The sequence below is a fragment of the Herpailurus yagouaroundi genome, unplaced genomic scaffold (genome assembly GCF_014898765.1).
Source record: "Herpailurus yagouaroundi ecotype Mexico unplaced genomic scaffold, PumYag 185, whole genome shotgun sequence".
In the NCBI taxonomy this organism is placed as follows: domain Eukaryota; kingdom Metazoa; phylum Chordata; class Mammalia; order Carnivora; family Felidae; genus Herpailurus; species Herpailurus yagouaroundi.
Genome location: NW_024412416.1, coordinates 28,609,091 through 28,634,117, shown reverse-complemented (window position 1 = coordinate 28,634,117; position 25,027 = coordinate 28,609,091). Strand labels below are relative to the sequence as shown.

Here is a 25,027-nt window from a genome sequence, read left to right as displayed (position 1 = left end):
ACATAATTGGTTCCTCTGGGGCCAACCTTCATACTTAGGCTACCTAGAAACTTTCCCAAAGTTGCTTCATTAACACAACAAAGGCACATTTATTGCTCTCCACACAGGAAATCCCAAGGGTTTTAGAAGCTCTGTGCCAGGAATGGGACAAAGACCAAATACATATTACCAAGTTGTCTGGTTGGCTCAATTGGCTCAGCGTCCAACTTTTGATTTTGGCTCAGGTCATAATCTCATGATTCATGAGATCAAGCCCCATATCGGGCTCACATGGAGGTAGCATGGAGCCTGCTTGGGATTCTCTCTCTCTCCCTCTTTCTCTGCCCTTCCCCTATCCCCTCTCTCTCTCTCAAAATAAATAAATACACTTAATTTTTTTTTTTCTTAAGAAATAATGGCCTCAATTTTGGGGCATAGATCCTAAATCCAAGCTGAAGAAAGACTCTTAACCCTCTTATTCAAGAAAGGTAGTAACTCCAGGGTTTTTCCTACTACTTTGTTTATTACTAAGGATCTGCTTGAGTAGGGAATAGAGAGGAAACTCGCTAAGGCATGACCAATGAGATGCAAGAGAGCCTGTATGTATGTGTTCCCAGGACCCAGCCCTGTACTATTCTGTAGTCAGGTTACTGTCTGGGGGCACTAGTCACTCCAGTGGAAGATTAATGTAACCTGCATGGTGATTAAAACAACCATTTCCCCCACTGGCTCCCGAAGATTGGGATCTAACTGAATGCTTATTGTTGCATTTACTTTTACAAATATACATGTAAAAATAATACAAAACAAAAACCCTTCTGGGGTCCCCATCTGGGGAACTATTGCCACATGTGATTATCCAAATATAAGCCATTCTTCATAATATGTGATAAACTCCTTCACTTCTGAGGCCTAGGAGTTCATCTTCCTGTGTGTTTTAGAATCTCTCCCCAGTCTTAATGTTTTATAGCAGTGAAATGCCTCTTGATCCTGTCCAAGTTTGTCTTTCATCATATCTGTTTCTGATCAGGTTACAGTTGTTTGGCCCTGCCACTTGTGCCCAAGTACTCATTTTGAGTGTAACTGTACTAAATCTTTTCCCCAGATCAGTATAATAAAGGAGTGATGTGCAATTAAAAAACAGTGGCTCAAACTTTTCCAAATTTGATGAAAAACATGAACCCACAGCTTCACAAACCTCAGTGAATATCCAGTTGGATAAAGAGAAAGAAAATCATACCTATGTTCATCATGGTTAAACTGTTGAAAACAAAAGTAAGGAAAATCCTAAAAATCAGAGGAAAAGAGATGCATTACATACAGGAGAACAGTGATTTAAAAAAAAATGATATTGATATATTGGAAGCAAAATAACCAAGAGGAAACTAACATCTTTAAAATATTGAGAAAGGTTGCAGGTTCTAGTGATGGCTGAGTAGTGAATATTGGACTAAAATTTTGCCAACAATGATAAATTGGACAAAATTTTTAAAATGGTACTAGAGAATGAACAAAAGCAGGCAGAAATTAAGGGTACTTACCTTGAAAGGGGAACCATACTGGGTGAGACCCACACCTATATGGCTTTCTCTAAGGACACTTCCAGAATGCACAGTACAGAGCAGACCAATCTCAACCAAAAAGCTCAAGTCTCATTGACCTTAAACTCCAGGACTGCCATGAAGGTATGAGCTATGAACAGGAGTCCTAGAAACTGTATTTAACTCTTCTCAGATCTTTGATTCCTAAACTACGCATGTGCATAGTAATGATGAGGTTTTGGGTGATGATGGGATTCATGGGGTCTGGAGCCATGGCCAAGAAGGAATTTTTGAAGACGTCTTTGGTGCAAAAGGTGGTTTTATTAAAGCACAGGGACAGGACCCATGGGCAGAAAGAGCTGAACTGTAAGTGTGGGGGGGGGGGGGGTGACTGTTTTATGGAGTCGGTGGATATAAAGTCAAGAGGGAGTTTCCAAAGAGACTTTCACACGCTAAAGACTTACTGGAAGCCTAGCTATTGTCAAGCTAAGGTTGTTTTTCCCTCTAGCAAACATTAACATTGAGACAGTAGAGAGTTCCTGGACTTTATGCTATTGATGGAATTGCCTTTTTCTTGTAATTTACTAAGATATTTGTGAATTGATGGAGACAATCTGTTTAACCATTTGTTTTCTCTCCTTTCCTTTGTCCTTGGGCAGTCAGGAGTGTCTGAGGAATGTCACATATATCCCACCTTGTGGGGGGGTGGGGGGAGGTGCTGTTAGCCTATACTTTGCCCTCAGCTAGCCCCATGCTCTCTCATCAGTAAGACCTAAAAACCCAACGTGTAAAACAATGGGTGGTAGCCAAAACAACTGAACAAGGATTTCGAAAGATACTCCCTGAGGAGAAAGTATTATGTTCAAGGCCCATTTGGTTATGATGAGGGACCGTAAGGCAAGCTGAGGGCCAAGCACAAGCTAGCATTACCCAGCCCCCAGATGGGTAATAACCAGTCATTCTACACAACCCCAGTGCAGGTCTTCCTGCCCATGGATCCTATCCCCATACTTTAATAAAATCACCTTTTTGCAGCAAAGACTTCTTCAAGAATTCTTTCCTGGCCATTGACTCTGAACCCCACAAACCCCACCATCATCCCCAAACCTGATCATATGGCACCCAATGTGTGAGGCTATGAGTCTTTTCATCTGGATTCTGAGCTTCAGTGTAAACTTGGTGAGTACTTTCTCTTTGTTCCTTTACATTTATTTCAGGGGCTTTTCAAGAAGTATGGTCTTATTGGAACACTTTCATGTTAATTGCTTAGGCTGCAATCCTCTAACCTGCTACTCTATGGGAGGAGAAAGGCTGGAAGTTAGTACCCTGGCCAGAATGATAATAAGACCCAGAAACTTGATGCTTTCTCTTTATTCCTGTCCTTATACAAAATTGTCTTGGGCATGGGACAGCCACCTAGGTCACCAGGATGGCTGCCAAAAATAAATAAACGTTGAAAAAAAATTTTTTTTTAAATTAATTAAATAAAAATAAAATAAAATAAAATGAAATGAAAAAAAATTAATAGCACCTTGTCATTTTCACCAACAGACAGGAATGTCCATGTTCGTTATAACACATCCTGAATAGCAATTTGATGATCTGAAGCCCTTATTCTTTATTTCCTTTGTTTATTTTAGCCTGATGTCAATTTCAAATAAAAGTCAATTTAAAAACCCCTTTGCACGCTACAAAATATTTTGTGGCTGATATTTGTCATCATTATAGTAAAAGATGTAAAAGATTAAAAAAAAAAAAGATTGCATTCTGAAGGCCTAAAAATCTCCACTTTAAGGCTCACAGGAGGGTGACCCCTCTGGAGTATATCCTAGTAGAAAGAGTAATAAATATGTTAATACTTTTAACATGTGAAGTACTCAGTGGCTGTGACATACAAAGAAACATTCTGGTTTCTGCCTTTGAAGAGCTTATAATTTAGGTAAGAAAACCTGAAGTTTATGAAAAAACATCTTCCCTATAATATCCACATGCAGTGCTTATCCAGCTTGAGTGTGCATCAGACTCACCTAGTAGGCATGTTAAAACATAAGTTCCTGGACTCCACCCCAGAATTTCTAATCCAATAGGTCTGGAGTGGAACCCAAGAATCTGCTGTTCCCAAGGGATCCCATCTTGCTGTCCTAATGAGTAAAATGTCAAAGGTTTGTGTCAGAGGAGAGATCACGTCAGATGAGCTGATCAAAAAAGCTTGGAGCATCAAGTGAGGACAGAGCTAGGCTCAGAAGAAAAGACTCAATTGCTTTGGGAATATCTATATATTATATATCTATAATGTAGATATATAATAAAAGTAAAACATCAAAAATGCAGGTTGGGTGTTGTTCATGAAGTTTAGTGGGAAAGAAAGTTGGAAAGTTCAATTGCATTAAATTGTGGGGGGATTTGGGTATCATCTAATGTATCATTTACTACCCTCTAGGTTGCAAGTAATAGAAACAAACTGTTTTATCTATTGCTGCACAAAAAATTATCCTGAACTTGGTGTCTTAACACTATTTCATAGCTTCTGTGAGTCAGGGATTTGGGTATGGCCAAACTGGGTGCTCCTGGCTTAATAAAAATGTTGGCCAATCCTCTGGCTGCATGTGTCCTGGGGTTCAGGTCCTATCTGCTGGACTCCTGGCATTTAATAACTGTTTCTCAAAGACATGTGGTAACTTGTTTTTTCTTTTTTGTTTTAAAAATAATAATGTCTCAAAAAATACACAAAACAAAAGGAAGAATATCTAATCACAGAGCAGAAGTAAACACTGCCGATATTTTGGGGCTCCTGGGTGGCCCAGTTGGTTAAGGATCCCACTTCAGCTCAGGTCATGATCTGGCAGCTCATGGGTTTGAACCCCCTGTCTGCTCTGACAACTCAGAGTCTTGAGCCTGTCTCAGATTCTGTATCTCCTTCTCTTTCTGCCCCCTCCCCTGCTCATTCTCACTCTCTCTCTCTCTCCCTCGAAAATAAACATTAAAAAAATTTTTTTAAATACTGTCGATATTTTAGTACATGACTGTCCAGTGTTTTGTATGCATACTTCTAAATTTCTGGTATCAATATCAAAAGTGACATCATCCTCTACTTCTGATTTATAACCAGTTTGTTTCATAACATGCTATTTTCCTGTGTCATTAAATAATTATATCAAAAAAAAATATCAATAGGCTGCAATGATATCATGGCATCAAAGAGAAAATGTGCCCCATGCTCATTCACATGAGCCTTGACAGGCTTCAGGTCCTCACTGGCTGCTGGTCAGAGATCATGATTCCTTGTCATGTGGCCTTTCCACTGGGCTGCTCACATAATGGCAGCTGGCTTTCCTCAGAGCAAGGAATGAGAGTGAGAAAGACCCGAAATGCAAGCCATAGTCTTCTTATAAACTATTATTGAAATAACATCTAACCACCTCTGCTATATTCTTTTCAACAGAACTGAATGCCAAATGCAGCGCACTATCCAGGGGAAGGGTTTACATAAGGGAATAGACATCAGGTGTTGGGGATTTGGGGTACCAACTTCAAAGCTATCTACCACAATCTACCGTCTGGCCTCCCAATCATTTGTGTCATTAAAAGCATCAAAATGCATGCACTGCTCTTGCAAGGCTCTCAAAAATTTCATCCCACTGTAGCATTATAGTGATTTAGAAGGTGATTTAGACTCACCTTCTAAATCAAATTCACGTGTCAATAGGGTATCTTGAGACAGTTCCTTAAGTACAGTGGCTCACTCTGGTTTCTTCACCTGAACATAGATGAAACTAAAGAGACAAATGATCTACCTCATACATAGTCACTATATAGTGGTGGGACAAGTGTGGGATAATTGTCAGGGTCATTCCTGTTCAAAAGGGGTGGGTGGAGGGGTGGAAAGATAGGAAGCAGATTCACAATGATTTTGTTACCCAGCTGACCAAACATGGAAGTTTCTTGACTAGATCTGAAGACCTGGGAATACTTTTCAGAGTTCTTGGCTCTACCCTCTGGTCTCTTGGTTCTGCACTCAGTCACAGTTTTTCCTTTTCCTAGACTGCCTCCTGGCAGTAGAATTCTGAGAGTCCAAAGTACTTTCATCATTCCCACAATCTCTGTTCCTTCTAGTCCAAACTGGTGGTTCTTCTGGTGACATAATACTACTAAAGTTTTTGTGGGTGTCCTTTAAATCTTTTCAGGTTCACTCAATTAGATACACCCACAAACAAATGTCTTTGAAATAAACCCCTTCCTTATATTGCTCTTCCTCCAGCTTACTAAGGACCCTAATATTTGAAACACCCTTAATCCATTGACAGGGCCTTTTATGTGACTGAAGTATACTCTGAGGCACAACTTTTGCTCTTTCTGGAGAATCAATAAAATATTTTGAAAAGATTTTATAGTTATAGTCTCAGTATCTTTAGACCACATTTTCTTGACAATGCTACATATTTCCTCTTTGCTCAACAGCCATTTTTTAATTTTAGCCTCATTTGCCACATGGATAAGCTGAACATATTCAAAACCATTAATTCAAGTTCCTTTTTATTTAAGAGTCTTCTCAAATTATCACTCCTCTCTCGTGTTTACTATAACCAACAAGAAGAAACCAGGCAGTATCTTTAATATTTCACTTGGAAAATTCATTAGCTAGGTCACTCAATTCATTAGGGATATTTTATTCTTTCAGCATAGCTGCAGGCAACAGCATTGGTAAACATTCTGCTTGGACATAACAAGGATCTTTCTACAGTTTCCAACAATATTTTTCTCATTTTTTAGTCCCTTTCCAGTATTTTCCTCAAAGTTCAAAACTCTATGAGCGCTGTTGCAGTTATTTCAAGGTATCATCAACACTAAACTCAAACCATGGTTTCAAAGCCACACCCACATTTTAGGGTTTTGTTACAGCAGCATTCCTGCCTTGGTACCAAATTCTGTGTCAGTCAAGGTTTGGTCCAAGAAGAAGGAAACACTAATATGTATATAACCCATGTATATGTGGATATTCATAAATAGACTTGTCACAGGACTTGTGCTACAAAGATTTGATCTTACAAAATTGTGAAAGCCAGTCTATCAGTCTCCACAAGGCTGTGGGTCTGCATCTGATCCTGGAGGATGTTGTCCACAGGGCAGGATGTTGGGAGGAGAAGATGGATGTGAAATGAGACAGAACAAAAACAAGCTGGAGTCCACAAGCTTATGCTAGAACCCCATTCAGAGAGACTGAAACCCATGTCAACTCCTGTTGTTTCTGACCGTAGTAGGCTAGGTGACCTGCAAAACTGGGGCCTTTCATCATGACACTAATAAGCACAGAACCTGGTTCAGGAGTCAGAGGATCCAGAGAAGGAGGCAGTGGCAGGCCTTGTTTTAATGACATGGACTGTCAGAAATGCAACACATGTATGAACTACAAAGTTGCTGCTGCCTCATTTCCCTCCCAAGTCTCTTTTAAAAATTTCTCTTGTGGGGTGCCTTGGTGGCTCAGTCAGCTGAACAACCAACTTTGGGTCATGTCATGATCTCACAGTTTGTGAGTCTGAGACCTGCATTAGGCTCACTGCTGTCAGCATGGAGCTGTCTACTGATCCTCTGTCCTCCTCTCTCTTTGCTCCTCCCCTGCTCATATTCTCTCTCTCAAAAATAAATAAAACATTAAAAAAAAAACCTTTATTTTGATACTTAGGCACCATACAGGAAAGACAATCCTAGGGACATCTGGCTGGCTTAGTTGGTGGAGCATGTGGCTCTTGATCTTGGGGTCATGAGTTCAAGCTCCATGTTAGGTGGGGAGATTACTTAAAAATAAAATCTTAAAACAAAAATAAGGAAACAATTCTGGTAAATTTAGGTCAGCATAGCCAACTTGAGATATCACAAAACCATCCCATCAATTCTATGTACCATTAAGAAAAGGTAATTTATTGTAAAGGGAAATCTCCACATAACTGGAGGGCAGGAATGTAGGGATTTGAACCCAGAAATAGAAACTTGTTCTACACTCAAGGAACTCTCCTCTCTCTCCATTTCTGGTTTCTATTTCTCTAAACCTATAAGCTTTATTTCATTTCTTGGGAGAACACCTCTCTTTGCATCACTGTGCCTATGGTGGTTGGAAGACAGATTTTCACAGCTCGCAAGTGCATAAGACCATTTCTTGATTCCTGTCTTAGCTTGAGTTCCCCCAGAAAATTCAGCCTAGGGTTAAGATGCATGTGCTTCAACTTTCTGATGAAGTACAATCCCTGTAGCAGGAGTCAGAAAGGAGAGGAGTGAGTCAAGGAAGGAGGAGAGCTATTGGTATGGGAGTGCATTGTTGAGCAAAGAAAGCATGCCCATTCCATCTCTCAAGATATGGCCCCAAGAGACCACATAATCTCTTGTGTCAGGAAGAAGAGAGAATTGATCTTTTGGCTCCCCTCTTGTAAGTCAAAGCTTTGCCCAAAAAAGAAAGATGTGCCCTCTGCCCATCTATGAAGTCCATCTGCCAGTTTCACAGACCCTCATGCCTCATTGTTGACAAGGAAGCCCCAGGGCAGGAAGTGAGAGGTCCATGTGGACACCTGAGGAAAGTTCTCTTGGTTTTTGGTTGAAGACCACACAGACCTATCACAGATGAAACAAGGATCCCAAAGACAGAATGAGATGTGAGTGGTACAGTTCAAACTCTAAATTTCCAAGTAAGTGTGGTACATTGAGTAAACTTAGGTTAACTGTCCACCCAAGGTTTAATACAGTGTGGGGGGAGAAAAAGAGATTTTATTGTACACATATGGCTAGTGAGATCCTGCCACTTTGAAATGGTGAGATTAGCTAAGAAGAAATTTAGGTTTTTGTTAATACTATTAGAAAAAATATTAATATTGGAAATGAGACAAAATTATCATCATTTGAAGATAATAATTGTCTTCCTAGAACCCCCTCCACTCAAAATCAGAGGACAATTCACTAAATTAGTAATAATGCTTTCCTATATACCAATAATAGGTTAGAAAATATACTGGAATAAAATAACCAATAACCCAAAAGATTTCTGCTACATGTAAGCTAAGTTGTCTGGACTGTGTAGAATAAAGAACATATCAACATTAGATTCAGCAAAAATGATAGAAACCCTAAAATACCATGAATATAAAGAGAATAGGGTTCTCTCTCATGTAAAACTAAAAAAACTCTGGAGTTAGAGCAGCTCAGGTATGGCAGTTCTTGGTGACAAGGTCCTAGGCTTCTATCTTTTGGTCCTCCATCCTCAGCACCTCCAACCCTCATATTTCATGAGGGTTATCAGCCAGCAGAAAAAAGGAAGTACTAGAGACTGACATATCTTCCCTTTAAAGACACCTTTCAGAAACTTCACACCTACTCCTACTTGGGTCACAATGGCCAGAACTTTGTATCTAACTGATGAGGTTTTTCTGGGGTGATTGGCTCCCAGAAAGGGAGCCAATTCTTTCTCCAAGAAAGAATTCTTGAAGATGTCTTTGGTGCAAAAAGGTGATTTTATTAAAACATGGGGACAGTACCCACGGGCAGGAAGAGCTGCCCCCGGACCATGAGGAGAGACTGGTTATACACTATGGAGTTGGGAGAGGTAAAGTCCAGGGGAAGTTTCCAAAGAGATTTTCATATGCTAAAGAGACTCACAGGAAACTGAAGTCCTAGTTATTGTCAAGCTGAAGCTTTTCCCTCTAACAAAGCATTAGTATTAAGACAGTAGGGAGTTTCCTGGAGAAACTTTTACTCTGCCTGTTTCAAGTATTTACCAATGGGCTGCAGGTTATAAGGAAATTTAGTTCTATCTGACGTTTCCTTCTGCCTTTGTTCCACACATCACTATGGAGGGGTGATGTTGGGGCTCCAGGAAATGGAGTCTATAGGTTTCTAGAGATTAGACTGTTTATAAGATTGCCTTTTTCTTGTAATTTACTAAGATATTTGTAAATAGATGGAGACTCAGGTCCTGCAGGACAATAATCTCTATCAGTTAGCCATTTGTTTTTCCCCTTCCTTTGTTCTTGGGCAGCCAGCGGTGCCCGGTGCCCGAGGAATATCACACATGCCCCACCTGGGGATGGGGGGCGGGGGGGGGGATGGCGGCCTGTCAGCTTGCCTTACGCTCCCTCATCATAATTACACCTAATTGTAAGCAAGGCAGGGAAATGTGCACCCAGCTAAAATGGTAAAGGTGGTCATGGATGTGATCCATCCACTAACAAAGAAACAGGGGAAGCAGCTACTTACCTATGGGTCACTAGCAGTTTCTAACACAGTAAGAATAGGAGAGAAATGATCGGCACTGTACTTCTTGCTTTGGTTTAGTTTGGGTTTTTAATATTTTTTAAAACTTTTTCTGGTACAAATACCAAGTAGACAGCTCAAAGTGTCTGACCTCAACAAAAACATGCAAAAATCAAACAGAAACTGTTAGAATCAACTTTGCCAGAACTCTGGAACAGTCAAAGGTTAACAGCAATGAGAACACCAATAAAATTGAGCAACTTAAAAACAATAAGAAAGATTTGTATGTTTTTATTTGCCCTTCTCCCATCCCCTCCCCATCTTGCTTGTGGCCTTGAGGACAGGAGCCTATTTTCTCAGTGCAGGACATTTGGTCTCAGAGGGAACAGGACACATCTTATTTGCAAAGATTATGTTTATCTGTTTATCTGGGGCTACTGGCAAGACTGATACATGGTGTTTTCCTTTGTTTTGCCAAATTCAGAGCTCATTTAGGGAAGAAAGGAAGTAGGTATTCTACAAAAACACTGTAAGTTAAAAAGCAACCTACAGCTGCCTCAGGCAAAAGATTGTTGTTGAGGAATACAGTAGAGCACCTAAATTCTGGGAGGAAAACCAGGGGTAGAGAGTTTCTTGAGGAAATGAGGGCATTCAAAAGTCCTATATGTATACTGGGGATTTTGAAAAACACACACATGCTGAGGGCAGGATGCAGGCTCAGAAAAGATATGAGAGTATCTTAAGCTTTTACCTCTAACTGATCTACAGGCTCAGTGCAAGCAGGAAGTGTAGATTGAGGCCTGGCTAAGCATTGAAGGAGCACCCCAGTACAGAACCAATCTGAAAAGATGGGAAGAGAGTTTTCTCTTCTCTCCCTCCTACCCTCCCTCCCTTTCTCTCTCTTTCTCCTGTCATTAAGGAAATCTTTGTCAAAACACTAGCTAAACACAAGCTAAGAGAATATAGACTTCAGAGTCCACATGTGACAAAGAATACAGACCTTACACTTTAGAAAAGACAGTAAGCACATGAACACCTACAAATCATAGCAAATGAAAGGGAGGACCTACACCGGCTGACTCCATCTTGTTCTGTGTCCTCCACCTTGAGTGACTATGTCCCCAACATGCCCCCTTTCCGGGAAAATCGCAGAAACCTCAGACCAGGCCTCCTCCCCTTGAGTAACCTCCCGCTCACCCCTTCAAACTTCCCCATCAAAACACGACCTGCATAACAGGACTCCGACCCTTCCCCAGCCAATCGGCTGAGGCCACAGCCATTACCTCACCAACAGCCCCTAGACCCCAATAAAACCTTTGTGCTTTTAAAACTCTCTCTCCCCAGCATCTCACCGCTGCATCGGTGCAGGTAGGGGATTGAGCTCGAGCTAGCTCGAATAAAAGCTCTTTGCTTTTGCATCGGACTTGGCTCCCTGCTGGTCTTTGGGGATCATGAATTCTGGACGTAACACAAGCAAGAAATAAACCCTGATAAAGGGGGAAAATCTGATTTCTAGAGTTACCACATTATAATAGAAAAAATGTCCATGTTTCAATAAAAAAATTATGAAGCATGCAAAGAAGGAAGAAGTATGGCCCATTCCCAGGTAAAATTAAAAGCAACTCTCCCTGAGGAAACATAGACATCAGACTTACTAGACAAAGGTTTTAAGTCAGCTGTGTTAAATATGCTCAAGGAGTTAAAGGAAATCATGGATAAAGAGATAAAGCAAAGCAGGAAAAGAATGTCTCCACAAATAAAGACTATCTTGGGGCGCCTGGGTGGCTCAATCGGTTGAACGTCCGACTTCAGCCCGGGACCTTTCATGAATAATTGAGATAAAAGCTTATGTAGTTCCTTATTAGGGTTATTGGAAATTACTAACCACCCTATCTTGCTTCTGTGACTTCGCCTGCTTGCTAAATAACGTAGGTTGCAAAATGCTCCCCCACCCCTTCTACCAAGATCTGGCCTAGGCAAGACCAACATGTAAAAAGTCACAAACTCACTGCCCCACGGTATCTTAGGTTTCTAACTATGGTCATTTTAAACCCTCTTAGGACAAAGAACTTTAAATTGATAGGTTCCCGTCAAAACTAACGTCTGTGTGTCACAATATAATTGGCTACCATGAAATGCTGTAAATTGTAATTGGTTAACTAAATAATGACATTCTCTGACTTGCTAAAATCCATATAAGCTCACTGCTACCTTTGTTTGGGGCCATTCTCTGCACTTTTCTCCTTAAGATCAGGAGATCAGGTTTGGCCCAGCCATGAATAAAATCTTGCCTCCCTTCTATTTGGTGTCTGGTGGTTTTTATCGACAGCACCCTGTTTCATCTCTCCTTCTCTGCCCCCGCACCCCCAAATAAAAAGAATGAAAGAAGTTCAATGAATTCAAAAAGGATAAACACAAAGAGATCCACACTGAGACACATTGGACTCTCAAATGTATGGCCCGTATGCTCCCCACCTTTACCCGGTCTGTGTCCAAGCTTTCTGCCTGTCAGTGGTGCCTCCCTCCAGAGTCTTATCACTGGGGTGTCAACCCCCCACTTCAGAGACTCCTGTGGCTTGGACCTGCGCTGATCATCTCTGGGGGAGGGTCTCACAGAGCAATGGCTGGGTACCAACTTGTCCCAGAAAATGTTAGCATGACTGCACAGTGGCAAGGCTCAGAGTTTATGGTAAACTGCAATACACAACTCATGCCAGATTTTGCTACACTCAGTTGGCATCTTTATTCCAACATCAGTAAACGTGGAGCTCCCTGGTATCTGCCGGGACTTTTGCCTGTGGATAAGCCCTGCCACCTCTACCAAATGCACTCCAACCAGGGGAACTGCTTCTTCCGATGTGGCACATAGGCCCCTCAGACCATGCTGCCTACTCCTGGGGATTCATCCCACTTCCTTACCAGAACACCGCCAGGCACTGAGCTCCAAAACTAGACTCTTCACTCCACTGTTATGGAAAACTGGCAGTATTGAAACCCTCTCCTTTTTCCCTGTCAATGGTTTGGGGGAACAGATTTCTTGTCCAGTGCCCTGTGAGTATTTTCATTCTTTCTATCTTTCTCTCCAGCTACTTCCAGGGGGAGTGTTTTTTTTGCACAATACCAACACACTGCACTCTTTCCCCCTTTCTCTCTATCCTTTCTCTATGAATATGGGTCCCTACCCTCCACAGCACTGCCACTTTTCTCTCCCCTACTCAGCTATTTCACCTATTTGAACCACATACCTGCCAAGATCTCTCACTCAAATTATGCAGATTGTTGCATTCTCAGATCAATTTCCTAGGTGTTCAAAATGGCTCAATGCTGATCTAGCTGTATTTCAGGGACAAGACAAGCTCAGGTTCTCCATACTACTCTGCCATTTTGACTCCCATTATTCATAGTCTTTGCATTAAATTGAAATTTGACCTGTAACCACAGTCATAGAAATGCAACATTTTGGAAAGGTTAATCTGGGAGTGGTATGCAGAATTAATGAAGAGGAAAGAGAGACAGAAACTTCAAGTAGGTGATTATTCCAGTTATGGAGACTGGAATGTAGAAATAACACTTTGACAACAGGAGTGAGATAGTCAGAAACCTTGAGAACAAGCCCCTATATACCCAGGGCACTCCCTGCCTGGTGTTGCTTTTCTTTCAGAGCAGAACTAGAACCAAGAAGCAAACCCAGACCGGTTCAAACTGATCCAAGACAGGATGGTCACCAAATTTGAACTTTCATTGACTTTTTCCTTCATTTTAATGTTAACAATCACACCCAGAGATAGACACTTAGTATGCAAATGAAACATGTTCTATCAACTGTACCTGCATGCCTACTTTCCTGGGATTCCCTGCCCCTACATGCTTAACCATCACTCCTTTCCCACCTCAGCCTCTATAAAACTTTCTCTGGCTATTGTTTGGGGAGCTAGTTTGACACCTTTGTGGTGATTGTGTCTCCCCTTACCATAGCTTTTGCCCCAGTAAAGCCTTGCCTGTGATTTAAATTTTGGTCCAGCCCATTTCTATAGTTTCTGGGCCCAAGGACCCAAGTCTGGTAAGAGTAGTATGATGGGTTTTTGATGTGTGACAGTAATTTTGTATATGTAATAAAGTTCCTAATTAGTTGACTTTAAACGAAGGAGAGTATCTTGGTGGGCCTTATTTAGTCAATGGAAGCCCTGTAAAAGAAGGCTTAGACATTCTCTGAACTAGACTCTTAACAGTAGCTGGGTCTACAGTTGTTCTTCTTTAGCTGGCTCTTCCTTCCTGATTACCCATAAACACCAAATTCAGCTTGTGTTGGTGGGGTTCCATCCTGCTTGTGATCATCCCTTTCTGATACTATGTGACAACTGAACGCGGGAGCAGCTGTGTGTATAAGATATATTATTCAATGTTTTATAACAACAATCAATAATAATTGTTAACGTATTAATTGATTAATAAGGAAAAGAACAATTTGATTACAAATGGAGGATGAAGGAGAGGAATCGAGGATGAGTCCTCATTTTATGGCTTCAGCAACTGGAATGAAGAGTAGTACTCTTCCATGAGATGGTGATAAAGGTGGCTGAGCAGATTTGGAGCTTGGGAGGCAGAGGGGAAAACAGTTTTAAAGAATGCTCAAGTTGAATTCCTGCAAGATAGAAATATCCAAGAGTCAGTTTGACAGAGGTCTGGCCAAGAGAAATAGAAGGAAAGGATGCAGAAGGTTGTGAAAACATTTCAATAACGAAAATGTTTTCTGGATACAGATTGTCTTTTTCCAAAGTTTTCCACAATAAACATGTCTTATTTACCATTATGGTATTCCACACAGCATTTCTTCTAATCAAGGAACTCACTTCAGAACAAATAAAATGTAGCAATGGGCCCATGCTTACGGATTTAACTGGTTCTATCATGTTGCCCATCATCCTGGAGCAGCTGCCTTTAAAGAATTTACTTAGATTATTTTTAATTTCTTTCAACATTTTCTAGTTTTCAGTGTATGTCTTTAACCTCCTTGGCTACATTTTTTTCTAAGTATTTTATTCTTTTTGATGCTGTTGTGAATGGAACTGTGTTCTTCCTTTCCCGATTGTTCAGTGCAAGTATATACAAAAGCAATTAATTTCTATATAATGATCTTGTATCTTGCAACCTTACTAAAACTCTTTTACTAGTTCTAGTGGGTTTTTAGTGGACTCTAAGATTTTCTACATATAAGATTATGTCATTTGCTAATAGTTTTTCCTTTTTCCTTTCCAATATAGGTATCTTTTCTTTCTTTTTCTTCTTCTAGTTGCCCTAGGTAGAATTTAAGTACAATGCTGAGTAGAAGTGATCTTAGGGGTAAAGTGTCCAATTTTTCACCATTAAGTGTGTGGGGTGTCTATAAATGCCTTTCATCATGTTGAGGAAGTTTACTTCTATTCATACCTTGTTAAATGTTTTTGTTATGAAAGGCTATTGGGCTTGATCAAATGCTTTTTTTGTATCATTGAGTTCATTGTGTGATTATTATTTATTCTATTGATAATGATGTTAATTGATTCTTGTATGTTCAAATAACTTTATATTCCTAGGATAAATCTCATTTGGTTATGGTGTACAATTTTTTAAATATCTTGTTGCATCCCATTTACTAGTGTTTTGTTGAATGTTTATGTGATTTTTAAAAATTATGATAAATTACACATAAGAAAATTTATCATATTAACCATTTTTTAAAATGCTTATTTATTTTTGAGAGAGAGAAAGAAACAGAGTGTGAGCAGGAGAGGGGCAGAGCTGTCAGCTCAGAGCCCAACACAGGGCTTGAACTCACAAACTGTGAGATCGTGATCTGAGCCAAAGTTGGATGCTTATCTGACTGAGCCACCCAGGCATCCCACATCTTAACCATTTTTAAGTGCATAGTTCAGTGATATTAAGTACATTAACATTGTTGTGCTACCATCACCATCCATCCTCAGAACTCTTTTCACTTTGTAAAACTAAAGGTTTGTACCCATTAAATAATAAATACCCATTCCGCCTTCCTTACAGCCATTGGAAACCACCCTTATATTTCCTACCTCTATCAATTTCAGTACTCTAGATACCTCATAGAAGTGGAATCATATAGCATTTGTCCTTTGTGACTAGCTTATTTCACATAGAATAATGTCTTCAATGTTCATCCACATAGCATGTGTCAGAATTTCATTTCTTTTTCAGGCTGAATAATATTCCATTGTATGTATATTCCACATTTTGTTTCTCCATTCACATGTCAATAGATAGTTGGGTTATTTCCACCATTCGGCTATAGTGAAAAATGTTAATATAAACATAGTTATACAAATACCCCTTTGAGACCATTGTTTTGCATTTTTACCCAGAAATGAAATTGCTAGATCATGTGATGATTCTATTTTTCATTTTTATAGCATCTGCACCATTTTACATTCCCACCTATAGTGCATAATGGTTCCAATTTCTTCACATCATCAACACTGGTTATTTTCTGTTTTTAGGGTTTGGTTTTTTTTTTTTAAGTAGCCATACTAATGGGTGTGCGGTAGAATTTCATTGTGGCTTTGACTTGTGTTTCCCTAATGATTAGTGATGTTGAATATCTTTTCATGTGCTTATGCATTTGCATATCTTCATGGGAGAATATCTGTTCAAGTCCTTTGCCCATTCTGTTTTTTTAATTTTAATTTAAATTATAGTTAGTTAACATACAATGCAATATAGGTTTCAGTAGAATTCAATGATTCATCACTTATATGCAACACCCAGTACTCATCATAACAAGTGCCCTTCTTTGTACCCATCACCCATATAGCCCATCCCCCATCCACTTCCTTCCATCGACCCTGAGTTTGTTCTTTAAGAGTACCATATGGTTTGTTTCCCTCTCTCTTTTTCCCCCTCCCATATGTTTATCTGTTTTTTTTCTTAAATTCCACATATGAGTGAAATTATATGGTATTTATCTTTCTCTAGCTGACTTATTTCACTTAGCATAATACAATCTAGCTCCATCTATGTCATTGAAAATGGCAAGATTTCATTCTTTTTGATGGCTGAGCAATATTCCATTGTGAATATATACTGCATCTTCTTTATCCATTCATCAGTCAATGAATATTTGGGCTGTCTCCATAGTTTGGTTATCATTCATAACACTACTATAAACATCAGGGTGCATGTACCACTTCAAATCTGTATTTTTGTATCCTTTGGGTAAATACCCAGTAGTGCAATTGCTGGATCATAGGGTAGTTCCATTATTAACTTTTTGAGGAAACTCCAAATTCCAGAGTGGCTACACCAGTTTACATTTCCACCAACAGTGCAAAAGTGTTCTCCTTTCTCTGCAAATTCACCAACACGTTGTTTCTTGTATTGTTAATTTTAGCCATTCTGACAGGTGTGAGATGGTATCTCATCATGGTTTTGATTTGTATTTCCCTGATGATAAGTGATGTTGAGCATTTTTCCATGTGTCTATTAGTCATCTGGAAGTCTTCTTTGGGAAAGTGTCTATTCATATCTTCTGCCCATTTCTTACCTGAATTATTTGTTTTAGGGGTGTTGAGTTTGATAAGGTTTTTAATAGATTTTGGATAATAATTCTTTGTCAGACATGTCATTTGAAAATATCTTCTCCCATTCCATAGTCTGCCTTTTAGTTGTGTTGATTGTTTCCTTTGCTATGCAGAAGGTTTTTATCTTTTTTTATTTTTTTATTTTTTTAACATTTATTTATTTTTGAGACAGAGAGAGACAGAGCATGAACGGGGGAGGGGCAGAGAGAGAGGGAGACACCGAATCGGAAACAGGCTCCAGGCTCTGAGCCATCAGCCCACAGCCTGACGCGGTGTTCGAACGCACGGACCGGGAGATAGTGACCTGAGCTGAAGTCGGACGCTCAACCGACTGAACCACCCAGGCGCCCCTCTTTCTTTTTTTTTTTTTTTTTTTTTTTTTTGACATGTGTTCACTTTTTGAGAGACAGAGACAGAGTGCAAGCAGGGCAGGGGTAGAGAGAGAGGGAGACACAGAATCCAAAGCAGGCTCCAGGCTCCAACCTGTCAGCACAGAGCCCGATGCAGGGCTCGTACTCATGAACCATGAGATCATGACCTGAGCCAAAGTCGGACGCTCAACCAACTGAGCCACCCAGGCGACCCCAGAAGGTTTTTATCTTGATGAAGTTCCAATAATTCATTTTTTCTTTTGCTTGCCTTGCCTTTCAGGATATGTCTAGTAAGAAGTTGCTCAAAGGTCAAAGAGGATGCTGCCTGTGTTCTCTAGGAATTTGATGCTTTCCTGTCTCACACTTAGGTCTTTCATCCATTTTGAATTTATTTTTGTGTATAGTGTAAGAGAGTGGTCCAATTTCAGTCTTATGCATGTCACTGTCCAGTTTTGCCCACACCATTTGTTGAAGAGACTTGTTCTATTGAATATCGTTCCTGTTTTTTCAAAGATGAGTTGACCATATAGTTGTGGATCCAATTCTGGGTTTTCTATTCTGCTCCATTGATCTATGTTTCTGTGTTTGTGCCAATACACAATATATTTCTGTGTGCGGTCTTGATAACCGCAGCTTTGTAATATAGCTTGAAATCTGGAATCGCGATGCCTCCAGCTTTGGTTTTCTTTTTCAGAATTCTGTTGGCTATTTGGGTCTTCTGTGATTCCATACAAATTTTAGGATTGTTTGTTCCAGCTCTGTGAAAAAAATGCTCATGGTATTTTGATAGAGGGATTGCATTAAATGTATAGATTGCTTTGAGTAGTATAGGCATTTTAACAATACTTGTTCTTCCAATCCATTGAGCATGGAATGCTTTTCCATATCTTGGTGTCTGTTTCAATTTCTTTCATAAGTGTTTTATAGTTTTTAGAGTCTAGATCTTTTACCTCTTTAGTTAGGTTTATTTCTAGGTATCTCATTGTTTTTGGTGCAATTGCAAATGGGATTGATTTCTTGATTGCTTTTACTTCTGCTTCATTATTGATATATAGAATATACAACAGATTTCTTCATGTTGATTTTATACCCTGTGACTTTGTTGAATTCATGTATTAGTTCTAGCAATGCTTTTGGTGTAGTCTTTTGGGCTTTCTGTATAGAGTATCATGTCATCTGTAAGTAGTGAAATTTTGATTGCTTCCTTGACAATTTGGATACCTTTTATTTCTTTTTGTTGTCTGACTGCTGAGGCTAAGACTTCCAGTACTATGTTAAATACTAATGGGTAAAGTGGATATCCTTGTCTCATTCCTGACTGTAGGGGAAAGGCTCTCAGTTTTCCCCATTGAGGATATTAGCTGTGGGTCTTTCATATATGGCCTTTATGATGTTGAGGTATGTTCCATCTATTCCTATTTTGTGTGTGTGGCAGTTATCAAGAATGGATGCTGTATTTTGTCAAATGCTTTTTCTGCATCTATTAAAAGCATCAAAAGATTCTTATCTTTTATTAATGTGGTATATCACACTGATTGATTTGCAAATATTGAACCAGCCCTGCACCATATGAATAGATCACACTTGATCATAGTGAATAATTATTTTAATGTACTGTTGAATTTGAATTCCTAGTACCTTGTTGAGAATTTTTACATCCATGTTCATCAGGGATATTGGCCTGTAATTTTCCTTTTTAGTGGGGTCATTGGCTTTGTAATCAAGGTAATGTTGGCCTCATAAAATGCATTTGGAACTTTTCCTTCCATTTCTATTTTTGGAATGGTTTGAGAAGAATAGGTATTAACTCTATTAAAGTATGGTAGAAGTCCTCTGGGAAGCCTTTTGGCCCAGGATTCTTGTTTGTTGGGAGATTTTTGATAACTGATTCAATTTCTTTGCTGGTTATGGTCCTGTTTAAATTTTCTATTTCTTCCTGTTTGAGTTTTGGTAGTGTGTGAGTTTCTAGGAATTTGTTCATTTCTTCCAGATCGCCCAGTTTGTTGGTATACAAGTTTTTATAATATTCTTGTATAATTGTTTGTATTTTTGTGGTGTTGGTTGTGATTCCTCCCCTTTCATTTTTGTTTTTATTTATTTGGGTCCTCTCTCTTTTGTTTTTGATAAGCCTAGCTAGGGAGTTATCAATTTATTAATTCTTTCAAAAAATCAGCTCTTAGTTTCATTGCTCTGTTCTACTAGTTTAATTTTGTTTCTGTATCATTTATTTCTGCTCTAATCTTTATTATTTCCCTTCTTCTGCTGGCTTTAAGTTTTATTTGCTGTTCCTTTTTAGGTCCTTTAGGTGTAATGTTAGGTTGTGTACTTGGGACCTTTTTTGCTTCTTGAGGCAGACCTATATTGCAATATACTTCCCTCTTACTACTACCTTTGTTGCATCCCAAAAGTTTTGCAGTGTCATGTTTTCATTTTCATTAGCTTCCATGTGTTTTTTAACTTCTTCTTTACTTTTCTGGTTAACCCATCCATTCTTTAGTAGGATGTTCTTTAATCTCCATGCATTGTGGTCTTTCCAATTTTTTCTTGTGGTTGATTTCAAGTTTTATAACATTGTGGTCTGAAAATATGCATAGTATGATCTCGATGTTTTTTTACCTGTTGAGGTCTGATTTGTGACCCAGTATATGATTTATTCTGGAGAATATTCCATGTGCATTTGAGAAGAATGTGTATTCTGCTGCTTTAGGATAAAATGTTCTGAATCTATGTGTTAAGGCCATCTGGTCCAGTGTGTTATTCAAAGCCATTAATGATTTTCTCCTTAGATGATCCATCTATTGGTGTAAATGTGGTGTTAAAGTCCCCTAATATTATTGTATTGTTATCAGTGAATTTCTATAAGTTTGTTATTAATTGATTTAGATATTTGGATGTTCTAATTTGGGGGCATAAATATATATGTTAGTTCTTCTTGATGGATAGACCCCTTTGTTATGATCTAATACCCTTCTTCATCTCTTGTCACACTCTTTGTTTTTAAATCTAGTTTTTCTGATATAAGCACAGCTACTCCAGCTTTCTTTTGACTTTAACATGATAGATGGTTCTCTGTGCGAGGGCTTGTTTAGTGGTCATGAACTCCTTTAGTTTTTTGGGGGGAAATTCTTTTCCTCTCCTATTCTGAATGACAGCCTTGTTGGATAAAGAATTCCTGGCTGGATAGTTTTCTGATTTAGTATGTTGATTATATCCTGCCACTCCCTTCTGGTTTGCCAAGTTTCTGTGGACAGATCTGCTTCAAACCTGATGTGTCTTCCCTTGTAGGTTAAGGACTTTTCCTTTGCTGCTTTCATAATTCTTTCCTTGTCTGTGTATTTTGTGAATTTGACTATGATATGTCTTAGCAATGGCCAGTTTTTATTGAATTTAGTTAAAGTTCTCTGTGCTTTTTGGATTTTGATTTCTGTGTTCTTCCCCTGATTAGAGAAGTCTTCAGCTATAATTTGCTACATGAAGCTTCTGCCTGTTTTTTCCCTCTCTGCATCTTCTGGGACTCCTATGATATGAATGCTATTTTGTTTTAATAAGTCACTGAGTTCCCTAAGTCTACTATTGTGATCTATTGCCTTTTCTCCCCCTTTTCTTCTCAGCTTCTTTATTTTCCATAATTTTATCGTCTATATCACTGATTCATTCCTCTGCTTCATCCATCCTCCTTGCTATGACATCCATTCAGGATTGCTTCTGTTTTAGCATTTTAATTTTCACCGGACTAGATTTTATCTCTTTTATCTCTGCAATAAGGGATTCTATAGTGTCTTCTATGCTTTTTTGAAGCCTAGTTAGTGTCCTTATAAGTGTTATTTTTTTTTAATTTTTTTTTTCAACGTTTATTTATTTTTGGGACAGAGAGAGACAGAGCATGAACGGGGGAGGGGCAGAGAGAGAGGGAGACACAGAATCAGAAACAGGCTCCAGGCTCCGAGCCATCAGCCCAGAGCCTGACGCGGGGCTCGAACTCACGGACCGCGAGATCGTGACCTGGCTGAAGTCGGACGCTTAACCGACTGCGCCACCCAGGCGCCCCTATAAGTGTTATTTTAAATTCTAGTTCAGGCATCTTACTTATATCTGTGTTGATTAAATCCCTGGCCTTTACTTGTTCCTGTTCTTACTTTGGGGTGAATACTTCCATCTTGTCATTTTGGAGAAAAAAAGGGGAAAAAAGATAAAATTAAATTTAAATTTAAAATAAAAAAAATGAAGGGCACCTGGATGGCTCAGTTGGTTAAGCATCTGACTTCAGCTCAGGTCGTGATCTCACAGCTTGTGAGTTCAAGCCCCATGTCGGGTTCTGTGCTGACAGCTTGGAGCCTGGAGCCTGCTTCAGATTCTGTGTCTCCCTCTCTCTCTGCCCCTCCCCCACTTGTGCTCTTTCTTTCTTTCTCTGTCTGTCAAAAAGGAATAAAGCTTCAAAAAATTTTTAAATTAAAAAAATGAATAAAGGAAGCTAGATCCTAGATGTGTTTTGGTTTGCTTGTTATGAGAAGCTGTTTGTAGTTGTGCAGCTTTATTCTCAAAGATTTCTGATCTATTTCTTGGGTGTTCAGAATGATCAATATTTATATAGCTATGTTCAAGGTAGGAGGCAAGCTTAGGGTCACCCTACTCCTCTGCCACTTTAACTCCTCCCCCCTTTGCCCAGTCTTGAATTGAGTTGCTTGTTTTTTGCTGTTGTGGAGTTGTGTAAGTTCTTTATAAATTTTGTATTTTAGCCCCTTTTCAGATATATGAATGGAAATATCTTCTTCTATTCCAGGAGTTGCCTTTCACTTTACTTGTTGTGTCCTTTGATGCACAGTTTTTAGATTTGTTGTTAGTCCCATTTGCCTATTTTTTCTTTTTGTTATCTGTACTTTTGGCAACATATCCAAGATATCATTGCCAAATTTACTGTCATGAAACACTTCTCTTATGTTTTTCTTTAGAGTTTTATAGTTTTTTCTCTAACATTTATGTCTTTGACCTATTTTGAGTATATTTTTGTATGTGGGTTAAAGTGATTATCCAAATTCACTCTTTTGCATATGGATATCCAATTTTTACAGTACCATTTATTAAAAAGACAATCCTTTCCCAATTGGATGCCCTTGGGGGTCCCTCTGAAGCCTGCTTCGCTACCATGGCACTTCACTGTATTTGGCAGCTTTCTCCAGGCAGCAAGCCAGATCAACAACTGACACACTGGGGTGTGGGGACACAGAAGGGCATGCCAGTGAGCTTTCCATTCAGCTCAGGGATTATTTTGCCTATAGCCTTGGCAGTGTCAGTAGAAGCAGGGATGATGTTCTGGAAAGGCCCTCAGTCATTATGCTACAGCTTCCCAGGGGGGGCCATTCACAGTTTTCTGGCTGGCAGTGATGGCATGGATTGTGGTCATGAGTCTCTCTATGATGCCAAAGTTGTCATGGATGACCTTGGCCAGAGGTGCCAAGCAATTGGTAGTGCAGGAGGCATTGCTGACAATCTAGGGGAAGTTGTCATACTTCTCATGGTTCATGCCTGTCACAAACATGGGGTCATCAGCAGAAGGGTCTGGTGGTGAAGATACCAGTGGACTCCACAACATACTCAGCATCAGCATTATCCCCATTTGATGTTGGCAGGATCTCACTCCTGGAAGACGGATATGGGCTTTCCATTAATGACAGGTTTCCCATTCTCAGCCTTGACTGTGCCATTGAATTTGCATTGGGCAGAATCATACTGGAACATGTAGACCATGTTTAGGTCAATGAAGGGGTTATTGATGGTGACAATATCTATTTTGCCAGAGTGAAAATCAGCCTTGGTGACTAGGTGCCCAATACAGCCAAACCTGCTTACTCCAACCTTCACCACCATGTCTTGGGATGTAAGACATGGCAAGACTGCACCAGAAGATGCCACATCTGTTGAACAAGGAGGAGCAAAGAGCTCCTTCTGCTAGTGATTTCTAGTTTTATTCCACTGTAATCAAAAAAAGATGTTTTGTATGATTTAAATCTCTTTAAATTCCTGAAGACTTGTTTTGTTGCCTAACATATGGTCTATTCTAGAGAATGTTCCTTATACACCTTAGAAAAATGTTTATTCTAATGTTGATTGGAGTGTTCTGTATATGTCTTTTAGGTCAAATTGATTTAAAAAATTTACTATAAAGCTATAGTAATCATAACATACAGTAATCATAACAATGTAGTACTGGCATAAAGACAGACATACAGACCAATGAAATAGAATAGAAAGCCATAAAGAAACCCTCACATATATGGTCAAATTATTTTTGACCAAATAAGGAAATAGAATACTTGAACAATATGTCCTTAGCTTATTAATAATAGTTTTGAAAAATCTTATTCTGATAATTCCAACATCCCTCCCATACCTGAGTATGGTTCTGATGCTTGCTCTGTCTCTTTAAACTGTTTTTTTTTTTTTTTTTGCCTGTTATTGTACTTAAAATGTTTGTTGAAACACATATATTATGTACTGGTGATGCTGGCAGGCTGGCTCCAGAGATCCAGAGAGAGTCCTGCAGGACCAGCCAAGAGGGTCATTGGCTGTGTATAGGATGGAAATCAAACTCAAGTCAGCAGGCAGTAAAAGCAGAGTTTATTGAAGGTATAGAGGGAGTGCAGATACAGAAGGAATGTCTGGGAGACTCAGAAAGGAAAGGAGGGGGTCTTGTCTTTATTTGGGGTCTGGGGATTTTTACTGCGGACAGTGGTCTGGTGTCCGTGTCCTCTTAGGCATCCAGGAACTGGTTAGAACAAAGATGAGACCACAGATGTTATTCCTTGGAGTCAGGGGTCTTGGCATTGAGATGTCTAGCTCTGGTGATCTGGAATACATATATGATAACTTCATCTGATCATTCTCATCTGGTCCTTCCTTAGATGTTATCAGTTCTAGAGAAATCATGAACTCCTTGTCCCTTACAATGCTATTTGCATTACAAGGCATGTGTCATGTGGGGTGGAGGTACAAGTCTTAGCAAGAATAGAAGCAGGAAAAGGAGAAAAAGCAGATTTTTATGGAGTCTTTCAGTTTCTCTATCTTACTGGGTAAAAGGATCTGTGGTAAATAGACTTTTACTGATATGACATTAAGATGTAGTGGGGTGGGAAGAATTCCATAGTTCATGAAATTATGATTATGATGAAGAAGCAAAAGGTAAGCTGAGAGCAAAGCACAAGCTAACACCCTGCAACTACCCTCCCACCCAGGTAAGATGTATGTGACATTTGTTAGGCACTCCTGGCTGCCCAAGAATAAAGGAAAGAGGAAAAACAAATGGTCAACTGATAGGATGTGA

General features: G+C 39.4%; 1 pseudogene; it reads right to left on the bottom strand.

Moving 5' to 3' along the window:
* Positions 1 to 1,686: 1,686 nt before the first annotated feature.
* LOC121042572 (glyceraldehyde-3-phosphate dehydrogenase-like) lies at positions 1,687 to 23,574 on the bottom strand (annotated as a pseudogene).
* Positions 23,575 to 25,027: the final 1,453 nt, after the last annotated feature.